Raw genomic sequence first — 12,626 nt, forward strand, 5'->3', positions numbered from 1 at the left:
CTGGGGCAGGTACCACAAGGCACATCTTCTCCCCAGCACCATTCCCCGTGCTGTGTCCATGAGGAAGGGAGCAGGGTAGGCACTGAGCATGATGGACCTGCTCTAGTCACCTCTGGGACACATCTCTCCCCAAAAGCATGGATTGCTGAGGAATAAGAGCTCAGTGAGCCCTAAGGACCCACTCCCAAAGTCCGGTCACCAAACCTTTTCCCAGAGCTCAACAGGTCACAATTAACCCTCTTTTCCTGGAGAAGTGTCCTTGGTGAAAGGTCACATCCGGCTCCTTCTGAGGAAGCAGCTGGTGGGAATGAAGCAGAGCCAAAAAGACTCACCTCTCCAGTTCCCATCTTTCTGACTGTAGCTGTCATATTACTGAATGGAAAGGAATCTTTGTGCTATCCCAGTTCTTAATTTATTCTTGTCAAGCTGGACATTTTTTAACCATTGCTAAGTTTTTAGCAAGAATAGGAAGCCCTTTCTAAAATGATTTCTGATCAAGTTACAGCCAGTGCAGATGAACAATGTAAGAATCTTTCACATGGTGAAACTCAGGTTGATCTGCGCTTAAAATGAGAAATGTTAAGAACCTTTCTGCTCTCCTAGGCCATTTACATGTGCTCACTCCATATTGATTAGTTTGACATTTACTACTCTTATTCTGTCAGCAGAAAGTTGATTTGATTTTCACTCTTGCTAAAACAATGTCACAGGTATAATAGCACTATGAACAGTGCAGTATATTTAGAGATTGAATAAAATATGATTTCTGAGGAGTAATTACTGGTGGGAAACTAGATTTTAATATCAACTTACAACTGGATGGGAATTAACTAAATATAATTATTTTAATAATTATCACGATTTATAGATAAATCATTAGAGAAAAATGCCCTACTACAAGCTTATCTCTCATCTAAAACATTATGAAGATAAAGATATAGTGAGTGATCAGTTTCTTGAAAAGGACAGCAAGGGCAAGAAGCAAGCAAAGAGAAAAACAGTAGAAAAGCTGCAGCCTGTTTCAAGTCATTAAGAGCTGCCACACTAGAAAAGCTTGTTTTCAAATCTGAATGTGATAACAAAGTGAAACCAAGCCCTAGTTTTTACACATATATGATCAAGAAATAGTAATTTTTGATCAGAAATATGGTGTATATATAATAAATATGGTGTATATATAATAAAAATTATCCTGAAGGGAAAAGTTTTGTGAGATTGAACGAAATATCTCTAAAATTATGATCCAGTAAAACCCTACCTAGTTGCCATCACAGCATGGACATCTCTGAACAGCCAATTCTCTGACTGTAAACTCCTTTAAGGCACAGAGGTCTGCAGAGCCAGAGCCAGCCCTTATGAACTGTCCAAGTTGTCAATCCAACACAGGCTGAGAATGTGGCCCATGTACCCACCAGAACTAGAGCTCTCCATGTCACAAATCTGGTCACCACCTTTTAGAGATGCTTGTGAGAGTAGTAGTATCTCTGTTTCTTTTAAGGTGGTCAGATCACTTAGCACATGAAAAACCTGTCATCAAGGCTCACATCAAATCCGTAATCTCCTTACTCCCAGAGTGCTCCAGCCAGCAGGCTATTTCGAGTGACAGAAGCATTGTCTGTCCCTTTTGGGGAAGACCCTTTGCAGAAAGCAATTCAATATTAACCAGACCAAACTGGAACTGAAGGGGTACATGACTCCATAGCCCAGTACTTCAGATGCTAATTTACATTTAAGGAGTTTTTTTTATCCAGTGTGTGTATTGTGAAAGTACATTCAAAGTTGTTGACAAAATTCTGGGAGCAGAAACCAGGACTCGTTTACTGTTTTCCAGACAAGCTTCATCATCCCATCTTGCAGAATCAAATCTCTAGAGATTCTGTTTGGTCCACAGAGCTCAAATCTTTCCCCATAAAAGAACATTACTTCAACAGTAGAGTGGGAAACCTTTCCACTACCAAGTCAGAAGACCTTGGTAATTCAGTGCTTTGTCAAGAGGCACCCACAGATCAGATTTGTTATGGTAAGTATCACTGTCTGCAGAGAGCGTCATAAATAAACACTTTTTTCTATGCCCACAATACAACTGCCTTTTCAAAGAAAACACAGATCTTCCCTGAAATCTTTGCAAGGAAAGAGTATAGGTGCCCATCTCTAGGAGTGAACCTAAAAAATAGTAGGCATATCCTAATTCCAGGAAGTTGTTTTAAGTATAACACAGAGTATTACACTGGCTAGTTAAAGGAAGTTTTATTGCTCTCAGATCACACCCTAAGTCTACCAGCCCCTCCTCAGACACTGCAGAAGAAGCCTATATACCTAACATCAGCATTGTCATTTTATTTTGGTCATCAGGCACCCAAGAAAGTAAGCCCTGTATTGGACTTGATGCAATTATTTTCAAAGTATGCTGGAACATACAGATGAAATCATTATATTATCGACTTTAATTAACTAAAATAAAATTATACTGTTCTCTCTGAGGAACAACTAAGATGCAATGAAAATAAGTAAGTTCATAGAACCACTGTGCAGCTTGCACAGGGATAGAAATTATTTTACAGTGAATGATTATGTTAATTAACATAGTTTACCAGAGGCAACTCAAGCTTTCATTTACAACTTTTCATTTTTATGTGTTTGAAGATATGTTTCTATCAGCAAAAGTAGTAATTCCTTCCTTATGATACATTTTGGAGTTACAGTAAATAAGAAAAATCCTCAGTGTTACTGGTATTTTGCATATAGACCGATAAAGTTTTTAAGAATGTAAACCAAAATCAACCAATATGTATATTTAAGTCATTAATCTAAAGCCTTTAATTCTACATTCATCTTCCTGTTTGAATTACCAGTTCATATTTACTTTCCAAAGGCTGTATGAGAGATAATGACTATGCTCTGGTTGCTTAGTACAGTGTAAGTCCCTGCTCTAATTTACAAATATACTCTCAAAATGCAAAAGTGAAGTTTCCTCATATCTAAGTAATGGCCGAAACTTCACAAGACTTCAATAAGAAAGCACTGATATTTTGCTTATTAATGAAAAGCTGTGCAGGTGTTATGAATACACATTAAGCACAACCCAAAAAATATAACTTACAGGGAGGGTTTCAGACCAGAGGCACTTCTTCAGCCATTACACTAATACTGAGGTGACATTAACTGCTTCAGTGAGGCCTTATTAAGAATATTTGGCATCCTTACACTTAGTAGTTGGAAATAATAACAGAAACTGCGCAAGCTCCTTTATTTGGATTCATTCTAGTGAATTTATCCCTGATTCCTGGCTATCCACAAAAGTTTAGATGGCAGAAGTACTTTCACAGAGCATAACTGAAGCTAAAAAAGTACCTGTTGCATATAACACACTAAAATTGTACATAGTATAAGCTTGGATTTGGCAGGGAAAGCCTATGTAACAGCTCAAAAAATATCAAAATACAACACTGAAAACCTGAGAATTTAAGATAACTTTTATAATGTGTGGTCTCTTATTCTTCTGCTCCAGTGTGACTCTTCTGAGTGCAAGATCTTCAGACTAAGCATAAAAGACTTCATATCAAAGCAAGTTTTAAATAGTTGTTCAAAATTATTCTGTTGTCACAAAGAAACACTATAGTCTTTAAAATTCTCCCTTTAGAACTGTCCCAGATAATCGACAGGGTGAAAAAATATTATTTGTTAAATTATCACCTAGAAGGGGCTATAAATAGATTGAATTTTCTCCATTTCCTTAAATTGGCCTACCTAATTAGCTGGTTAAGCAGCACAGCAGATTGCAAAACACATACCTAGAAGATAAATAACCTGAATGAGCTCCAAAAATATATTTCTCTTTATCTGCTATAGTTCCATAAACTGCAGCTCACATAGATAAACCTTTTTCCATTTAGACTTCAAACTCTTATCTTCACGTTACAGCCTGTAGAGCCTAAACTGTGATTTAGGGAACGAAGTGGTAGAAAAGACTGACTAGTTCTGATAAAACACAGAGAAAGATTAAGCCTTTATTTGAGAAAATGGTGCTGAGATTACTTGGGATACAAACTCATATGGGTATCTCTGTCCTCCAACTGACATTTGACAGATATATTTCAACTTTTCTTAATTTTTAGTATGGAATTTTTGTTCTTGGCTAGCAAAGGCTTTGAAAGAAACTGGGAAACACTGACCATTTGTGGATTATAGTGGAAACAAGCAGCTCTACCTTTTGCTGGTGCCATAGATACAGTCTGCTGGCTGACTAATTTAAATCCACAAGGACCCATGAAGCAAACTTGTTGCAGTTGTTGTTTATTGGAAGACAGAGGATTAATTTTTTCCTTATAGGAAGAGGCAATCAGAGCACACTTTTTTTTTTATTATGGATTTTTTTTTGATTATGGATTTTTTTCCCAGACACAACTAGCTAGAGATGATGGGCCTGTGATTGACAAAAACATACTATAGGTTGTGTAATTGAGTCTGGGTGCATCTCTGCATCCCTGTATCGTGTACATCATGTTAGCAGCCATTAATAAGTTTTAGTTTACGCTTACTGAAAAGGTCACAAAGGTCAAAAAAGTTTATCTTCCTTAACTCCTTTTGGTCTTCTGTGATGATGATTCAGCACAAAAAAATTTTATACTTTCAGAAGTTCACTTTCTCTTTAAAATGATTCTAAAAATCAGCAGTTAGACCAATTTTTAGTGGTTGTGCAATAGTGGTAAACTGAAATTCTTAAATCGCCTTTTAACTTCAGATTTAAACCAGCAAGGAAAAAGTCTTGAGTTAAAAGACCAGTTTTAGTCTTTAAATTTATACTTTCTGCTGTATTTCAAAAGGAGTAGTTTTCAATAACTATCAATTATTAACATGTACAGGTTTGCAGATAAAAGTACTTTAAACTTCATACCTGCCTTTGTTGACGAAAAGGACATGATGTGAATGTTCAAGAAATTATATAGTTTAATGCGCATGTACTCAGAATCTTAAAATTTAAGTTTTGTAACAGGTGAATGATATTTCTTATTAAATATTAAGAGATCTGGGCTACAGATTAAAGATGCTTTAACCAGTGTTATACGTCAAACTGTTTTTAGAATGGAAATTGAAGTTTAATGGATTTGAAGAAAAACACCACTTTATAATTGATTTGCTATGTAACACAAAGGAGAAAGGATGTGTTCTACACTTCTAAAACTAAGTGATTTATTAACCTATGGTAACAGGACCTGTATTTTAATGAGCTGAATAAATAGTTTCCTGGTCCCTCTGTTCCTCAGTATTTCAGAAGTGAGTGGTAATAAATAATTGCACGCTTTATCTACAGATTCAAAAAAGAAAAGAAGCTTTCCTGGTTTTACAGTGAATTAAACTGAGAACATTCAAAACAGGGCATCTTATCTGAGATAATGGGTACCAAAAGATGACCTGGCAGTTAAAAACACTGTGGTAGCACATTTGTATTTTGATACTTCAGCTAACTCAATAGTATGACCCTTGGAAAGGCAAAGTGGTGGTAAATGTATACCATAGGCTCTCACTGACAAAATTGTGATTTCTTGAACCTTAAAGGTATGCTCTTACCTAAAAAGGAAGGTTTCAGATAAAGGATTCACTCCAACATAATTTTTTTTTTGTTTTAAGCATTGTCCTGATACTGTTATACCCTAAATAAGTTTTTCACAGGCCGTTGAGGCTGATATGTTGATTACCTTAGATTTTTTTGCCATATAACCTCCACAAATGAATCCTTCATTGATGTTATCTATTTAACAGTCATGTTGTATATTGAAAAGGAAGCAGAAATTTGTGAATGAGGGCTATGTTAAATCTAAACTCAGTCTACATGAAACATCCCCTGTGGGCAAAACCCACATTTATAATAGCAGGGAAAATACAGAATTTGTACATTTATAAGTAGAACTCTAAAAATTCAGAGATAAATCCAAACCTGTCTCACTACTCTTCACTATTATTGAAAGTAAAATACAGGGCCATGTAGATTGATAAGGCTCTGGTCCAGAGGTTTCTGCACTACTGGAACTAAAGAAGTGCCCTGTGGCCTTATGCTTAAGCTTTCTAACTTAGGTCAGCAATAAAGCAGGATATTCAATGTAGGTGTGTAATAACAGCATAAGTTACTTTGAAGGATGACACAAAATTGAATTTGCTACAAGCTACTTAATTATTCCCTTTGGGAATGAATAGCATTCTGGAAAAACAACTTTTGTAAGGGTTTGTTTGTTAACACATGCATCTGCTGTTTTCTTAACTCCTCTGTGCTTTGTACCACATTATGAAACTATTTTTCAATAAAGGGTAATTATTTGTTACTGAAGGTGTAGGAAGTAATATTAATAACTGATACTTCAGTTTTGAGTCACCATAGAAAATTTAGCATCTAGAGGTTAATTATCAACCCCCTTGCGTCTCCAAGCAAGAATTTTTTTCTTCATTCTTCATTCATAAAGAGCTCTTTTGCATCAAAACTTATGATATTTAATGTTTTTCTAGCCCAGTATTACAAACCAAATCTCTCATTCACCTTCAGTATTATTGAACTTGCTGTGTCTTTGGCTGTTGGTGCTTCAGATTAGTGCATTATTGATCTTTCTGTACTGATAATTCCAGGTTCAGACTTCCCCATCAGCTCAAGTCCAATGCCTCCTGACTAGCTTTATGTGCAGAAGGGGTAAGACCAAGAAAAGCAGGCAAAGATAGAGCTTGCAAACAACAAATTCACCAAGCAGTTTGTAAAAACACTTCTCTGAGAGTCTGAGTGAAACCGAATGAGTTCATTGTGAAGATGCTCACAGTGCACAGTGCAGAGCAATTAAAACGCACACATGACACTCCTGCAGGACAAGGCACATAATAGTAGCAGGATAAATCAACATCAGTGTGCTTACCTGCCAGAGTAGCAAAACCCAGTACTCCTCCTGGACAGTTTCAGCCTCCTTCTCAGAGAGGCTGAGCAGAGTTTTCATCTTTCTATCAGGTTATTGCATGTACCTGCTGGGGGATACATATACATGGAGAGCTGCCTTCACACAAACGTGATCTGATTCCTTAACTCTGAAGGACTCTTGAAAAATAGGAAACACCTGGAGTAAAATGGAACAAGAAAATGTGGCATAAGCCAAATATCAAATTCATCTCCTTCATTCAGATAATGTTATAGACTACAAAGTATAATAAATTCTTGAGTATGAATGCTGCAGGGCCTTACAGATGGCATATCATATGCATGCTACTGCTTGTACTCTAAGTACTGTATATAATCAATCAATGGGATAAAGTAAGCGAGACTTGAAATTAAAGAGGGTGCACAGAAAGGTATAACTCATGATGGAAGCAAAGAAACAAGTGCAGGCTGACCTGAAAAGAGACCAGACACTATAAGAGCAACATGGCTGAAAAATAGAAGCATATGGTGAAACCAGAATGGCAAAATTCATGATGTAAAAGGTATGAAGATTGATGCAGAATACCAAGAACCTGGAGACTTAGAGGTGAGAAAAGAACTAAAGCACAGCTGCAGCAGTTTCTAAAATGGAAACAGCAGGTTTGCCAGTGAGCTCTCCTACATTTTCTCAGGAATATTGTATACTTTTAGCTATCAGACATCAAATAAACCTACTAGAAGATAATATCTGATTACCCTGTCATACGTGGTAAAGTTTGACACCATTATTATAATCCCTTCCTCCTCACGTAAAATCTAGCCAACAACAGAACTTACTGTATTTGAATTTTTATCCAATGTTGCTGTTAGGCTTGATTGAGGGAAGAAGACTTACGAAATTGTCCTCCCTACGGAGTCTGGCATGGACCACTTTTTAATAGTGAAACAGTCCATGCTGCAAAGATCTGGTGAGGTACAACTCCTGTCCTGAAACAACTTGGCTCTGGGAAATTTCTGAGCGTGTTTATTGCTCTGAAGGCTAGCCATCTGAGCAGGAGCATGCATGACTGTATTTATATACATGCATCTTTATCTATAGAGATTATTGTATTTACATATTTCCATATTTAAAAAGCAAGGAAAGAACATTGTTCTGCTTCAGTAAACTATTTAAGCATATAATTAATTCCCTTATTAGTCAGCAAAGCATGTAAGAATGCGTTTAATCACGTATCAGTCTCATAAAAATCAATAAGAGCAAGTGGAGCTCAAATGGTCAGATAAAACTAAGCCCCATTAGGCTAAAATGAGGAAAAAGAAAGGATTTAGTATGGTTGTATCTAAGACAACTTTTGTTTGTTTGGTATTTTCTTTGAGGATCCTGTTTCAAAGCCATAAATAAATAGAAAAACATCTGTTTGAGACTGTAAGCATGGGGTTCTCTCTGCATTAACACAGAAAAAAACCAACTCAGCAGCTATTTGTGAGCCAATAATAACTTCTGATATCTTGAGTGTCTATACAGAGGCATCAATGTGAGATGGGGAAAGAGGATGACCTCCAGTTTAGTAAAACACTTTTACCTTTGATCCTAGGCCAATGGATTTTTAGGAAGCAACCTTAAAAAAAGAAAGTTAGCTTTTTTTTTGGTTTGCTTGTTTTATTTTTATTGTTTTTTTCATATTTTTTTTTTTTTATTGTTTTTTTCATATTTTTTTAATTTCTCTGTTATCTTTTTGCATGTATCTGTTCACTTTATAATATCTTTAACGTGTTAAATTATTCATGTTTTTCATTTAAGTGGCAGGGTAACTTTCTTCCATATTATTTATCTACGAGTTAAATTATTTTAAAAATTAATTTAAATAAAAACCTATATTAAAAACAAGAACTTACTCATATACATGAATTCTAGCAGCACAATTATAATAAAAGTCGTAGTCTTAAATATTTTGCGAATATTTGAGAATGAATAGAGAAAAAGGAAGATGTAAAGAAAATCATAAAAACGAAGAAGCCCATTTTTTATTTAGCTATTTAGGCAGGAATGACCATGAAGTGATATAACTTACTTGGCAGTGACAGTGCTAGCTGTCAGGATGAGATAATCATGACTGGGAATCTGATTTTTGCATTTCTCCTAGGAAAGCTTTTCTGTAGAGAAATGTTTCTAACCAAGGTGACAAGCTGGTGTATTACTATCAACATATTCCTAAAAACATTTCACAATTATATATATTTGAAGGCAGCTTGCACGCGCTGAAATGAAATAGCCTAAGAAAAAGTATTTTGGATAAACTGTTTTTTTTTGATTTTGTAAACTACAAGTACAGTCTGCTCTTCTCACAGACGTCTCAGTGATATTTCACTGGTGGGTGATTAGTTTATATAAATGGCCTTTGGATATTTGAAATAAATAAATTCACATATGTCAAGAGTGCTTATTTAGACAGAAAAATATTCTGGGCATTTTGCAACCCAACTGCAGCAGTTCAGATGAAGAAAAATCTCACTATTTTATAATAGTCCTGGAATTTCATAATTATTAATAACTTCAACAAGCCCTCTTGATCTGCCCAGATTGAGATTTTTCCAGATTTTACTTGTTTTCTTTACCTAGTATTCCAAAAGACTGCATCATCCTTTCTGTTGTTCCGTGTGCATATCCATCATCTCAACATATTATATTTAAACTCACCCTTTTTAAACCTTGAGTCTAGCAACTTTTTTTCTCTCTATTCAATACAATGCCACAGAAATTTGTGTAGATCATCTATGCTTCACCATTTAATCCCGGTTGCTCTTTTGTCCTTGCAAGACTTCTCATCACCCATTAAGTCCTTATATCATTTAGCCCCTCCAAGTCAAAATTGAGTATCCCATTGTGATGATCATCTCTAACATCACTGTGCCAGCATCCTGGTTCTTTATTGTCCGCCCTTCTGCTTCACCCCTGAGCTTCTCTCATAAGAGAAACTTTATGATTTTTCTCAGGATGTTTTTTTCTGCCTGAGAAGAGTTCCCTCAAAAACACCCTTGACAGTTTCTTTTACTTAGCTCACCTACACACATGGTAGAGATAAAACCCTGTCATTTACTATATAAGAAGAAAATGGAGTTGTTATATTGATATCCTGTGGGAATGCAAGGAGCAGCTTAGAGCACAACTCTGGAAAATGCTAGGAGGAAAAGAACTTATTTCCTTTCTCCAGGGACTATGTGTCCACTTATGAAGAAATAGCCTCGATGCTCCTTTAAACATCAAAAATCTAGGGCTAAACCACTCATCATGCTGCCCCAAAGCAGTGGGTGAGGTGGTGACCTTTAAATTGGAGCAACAATGTCACAGAACAACTCAGGTTTCAGCCTAAGGAGGAGAGTAGGGCATCAGCAAGTAGGTAGGAAAACACTTTTAGTGTAATAGAACAAAATAACTGGAGGAAGAACAAAGCTATCAATCTTAATTAGCTCGCTTTTCATCAATTTGTACTTCTGATTTTCTATCTGAATGAATCTAGTTACACATGATAGCAGTTTCTGTCTTCCATAAGTCAGAGACTTCGCTACTAAGTAGACAGCTGAGGGCATGCTCTCACATAATCAACACACTTTCTCAATCTGTCCCTCTGAGCATTAATGTTTTACCCACTCTAGTTTAATCCTAATGACAAAATCTGACATATCCAGGAAACTGTGGGTGTTTCCCAACATACACTAATATTTCTCATGTGACCAATTGGTAATTAGTATTTATAGAGAAATAAGCTATGGTATACAGGATTCTTGTTATGAAGAACACAATCTATAAAGTAACAACACTTGCACTGCAGTATAGCAGGTATATTCAGTACTCTACTACAAACACACATTTAATGTTGCAAATATGAATAATGAAGATTTCTAGACAGACATTTGCTTGCTCCCAATATTTGTAGGAGTGGTACCAAGTTGTTCATGCATTCTTATCATTCTGCATGAGCTGAAATCTGTAGGGCCTAAACAGCCTTACACAGACAGCCCTCACACTTAATGAAGTGTCCAGGGAACACAATAGGAAAAGCTGCATTCTGTGTTGCATTCAGGCAGTAGTGGAGGGTTCATTATGAGGACACAAGCCTTAGTTTACAATTTGCATAAGACAAAACTTAATTTTCTTTAAAAGAGTTGTAAATATATATTACTATTTGACTTGTCACTTAACATATAGCTATTATTCTGATGTGTACCTTACCCCAAAAAGGCATATAAATGCAACTGTAAAGCTACAGTGTCTGAAGAGACACATTAGCATTCATTAATAGGAAGCACTAAAGAAAGACCACTTTAATGTTTATCTCCTCATTGTTATTCAGCTCAGTGTATAGTTACCCTGCAAAGCAGGCTTTAAATCCCTATTTACCATGTGTAATTAGAATTTAGATTTGAAATAAAAAAATTAGATGCAGAGAAAAAGTTGCATAGAATAAGCATTTTATCCATTTTGCTAAAACTTAATTCTTGCTTTTGATTCTTCTGTGCTATGCTGAAATGCCAATATTCACTGGCAGCACAGAATGCTGACAAGGATAAGTAGAAAAAACAAGTATGCCTGCAATGGATGTGATGCTCAACAGACACAGGAGTCCAGAATAGGACCCAAAAATGTATATAGCTAATTCAATGGGGGAGAAATAAGAAAGTTCTGTAGTCATAAGTTATCAATTAAAGATAAATACATTATCTTACAAGCCTTTATGTTTTTCTCCATTGTCTTCCCATAAGATTCTCTTAGTAGGAAAATTTGCATTACTCAGTGCAAAAATAAAGGCAGTTAACAAATTATCCCTCTTCATTTGGTCCTTCTGTAGCAGCAGTACCCATTGAATCAACCACCCCTCAAAGTCTGTAGAGAAATCTCTCATCTAAAAGTGATTTTACCATTTCTCTATTTTAAGACGCTCAGTGAACCTTAGAAGTTACAAGAAATGGCTTAGCTGATCCAAGAACTCATTCCTGCCTGAGTTGGAGGTTTCCCTCCTCTCTCATCTCTCTTGGCCAGAGCCCATCCTGCACTGTGGTCACTCTCCATTACTTTTTGGTGCTGCAAGCGGCAGCAAGAGTTGGCTGAGACCTGCTCTGGTCCAAAGGAAGAACCTGCATCTGTGTGTAGCTGTCCAAGGGAAGGTGATGGCTCACAGCTGGGTCAGCCTTTGAACTATTTCAGTGCAGGATCCAGCAAGGTCTAGAGCCTCCCTTCTGTCAAAAGGATGAATGGTTAAATCAGTTCACACCATCTCACACAACTCTAGAGCAAACATTTTTACATGGCATTCATTCTCACTCCTCCTGCTCTCAACTTTATAAAGTGTTACCTGTTGCTGATGAAATGCCTCCAGTATGCTCCTCCCAAAGTGCAGCTAATGCACCTTCATCGTATACAGTCTGTCCCCAAGTTGAAAGTCAAACACCCATGTCCCTCTTCCACCAGGAATAGTCAATGATAACTTCATTCGTGGGTCTGCTCTCCATTCTAGTTGTTTGGCTGGAGTTCGCTGTGGCACACACAGAAAATATAATTTAAACTTTTATAAAGTCATGCTGAAATAAGCCCTTGTTTCTTCCACCTTGGAGTGAAAAAGGGGAAGAAGAAATTCGACCCTAAATCCATTCCCTTTGAGTGCCATCAGCTGGAGAAAAAGATACCATAATTTTTCAAGGACAAAGTCCATTATGTGTGCTTTCCTCTATTTTTGTGTTC

Source organism: Lepidothrix coronata, unplaced genomic scaffold, assembly GCF_001604755.1.
Source record: "Lepidothrix coronata isolate B3197 unplaced genomic scaffold, Lepidothrix_coronata-1.0 Scaffold8, whole genome shotgun sequence".
NCBI lineage: Eukaryota > Metazoa > Chordata > Aves > Passeriformes > Pipridae > Lepidothrix > Lepidothrix coronata.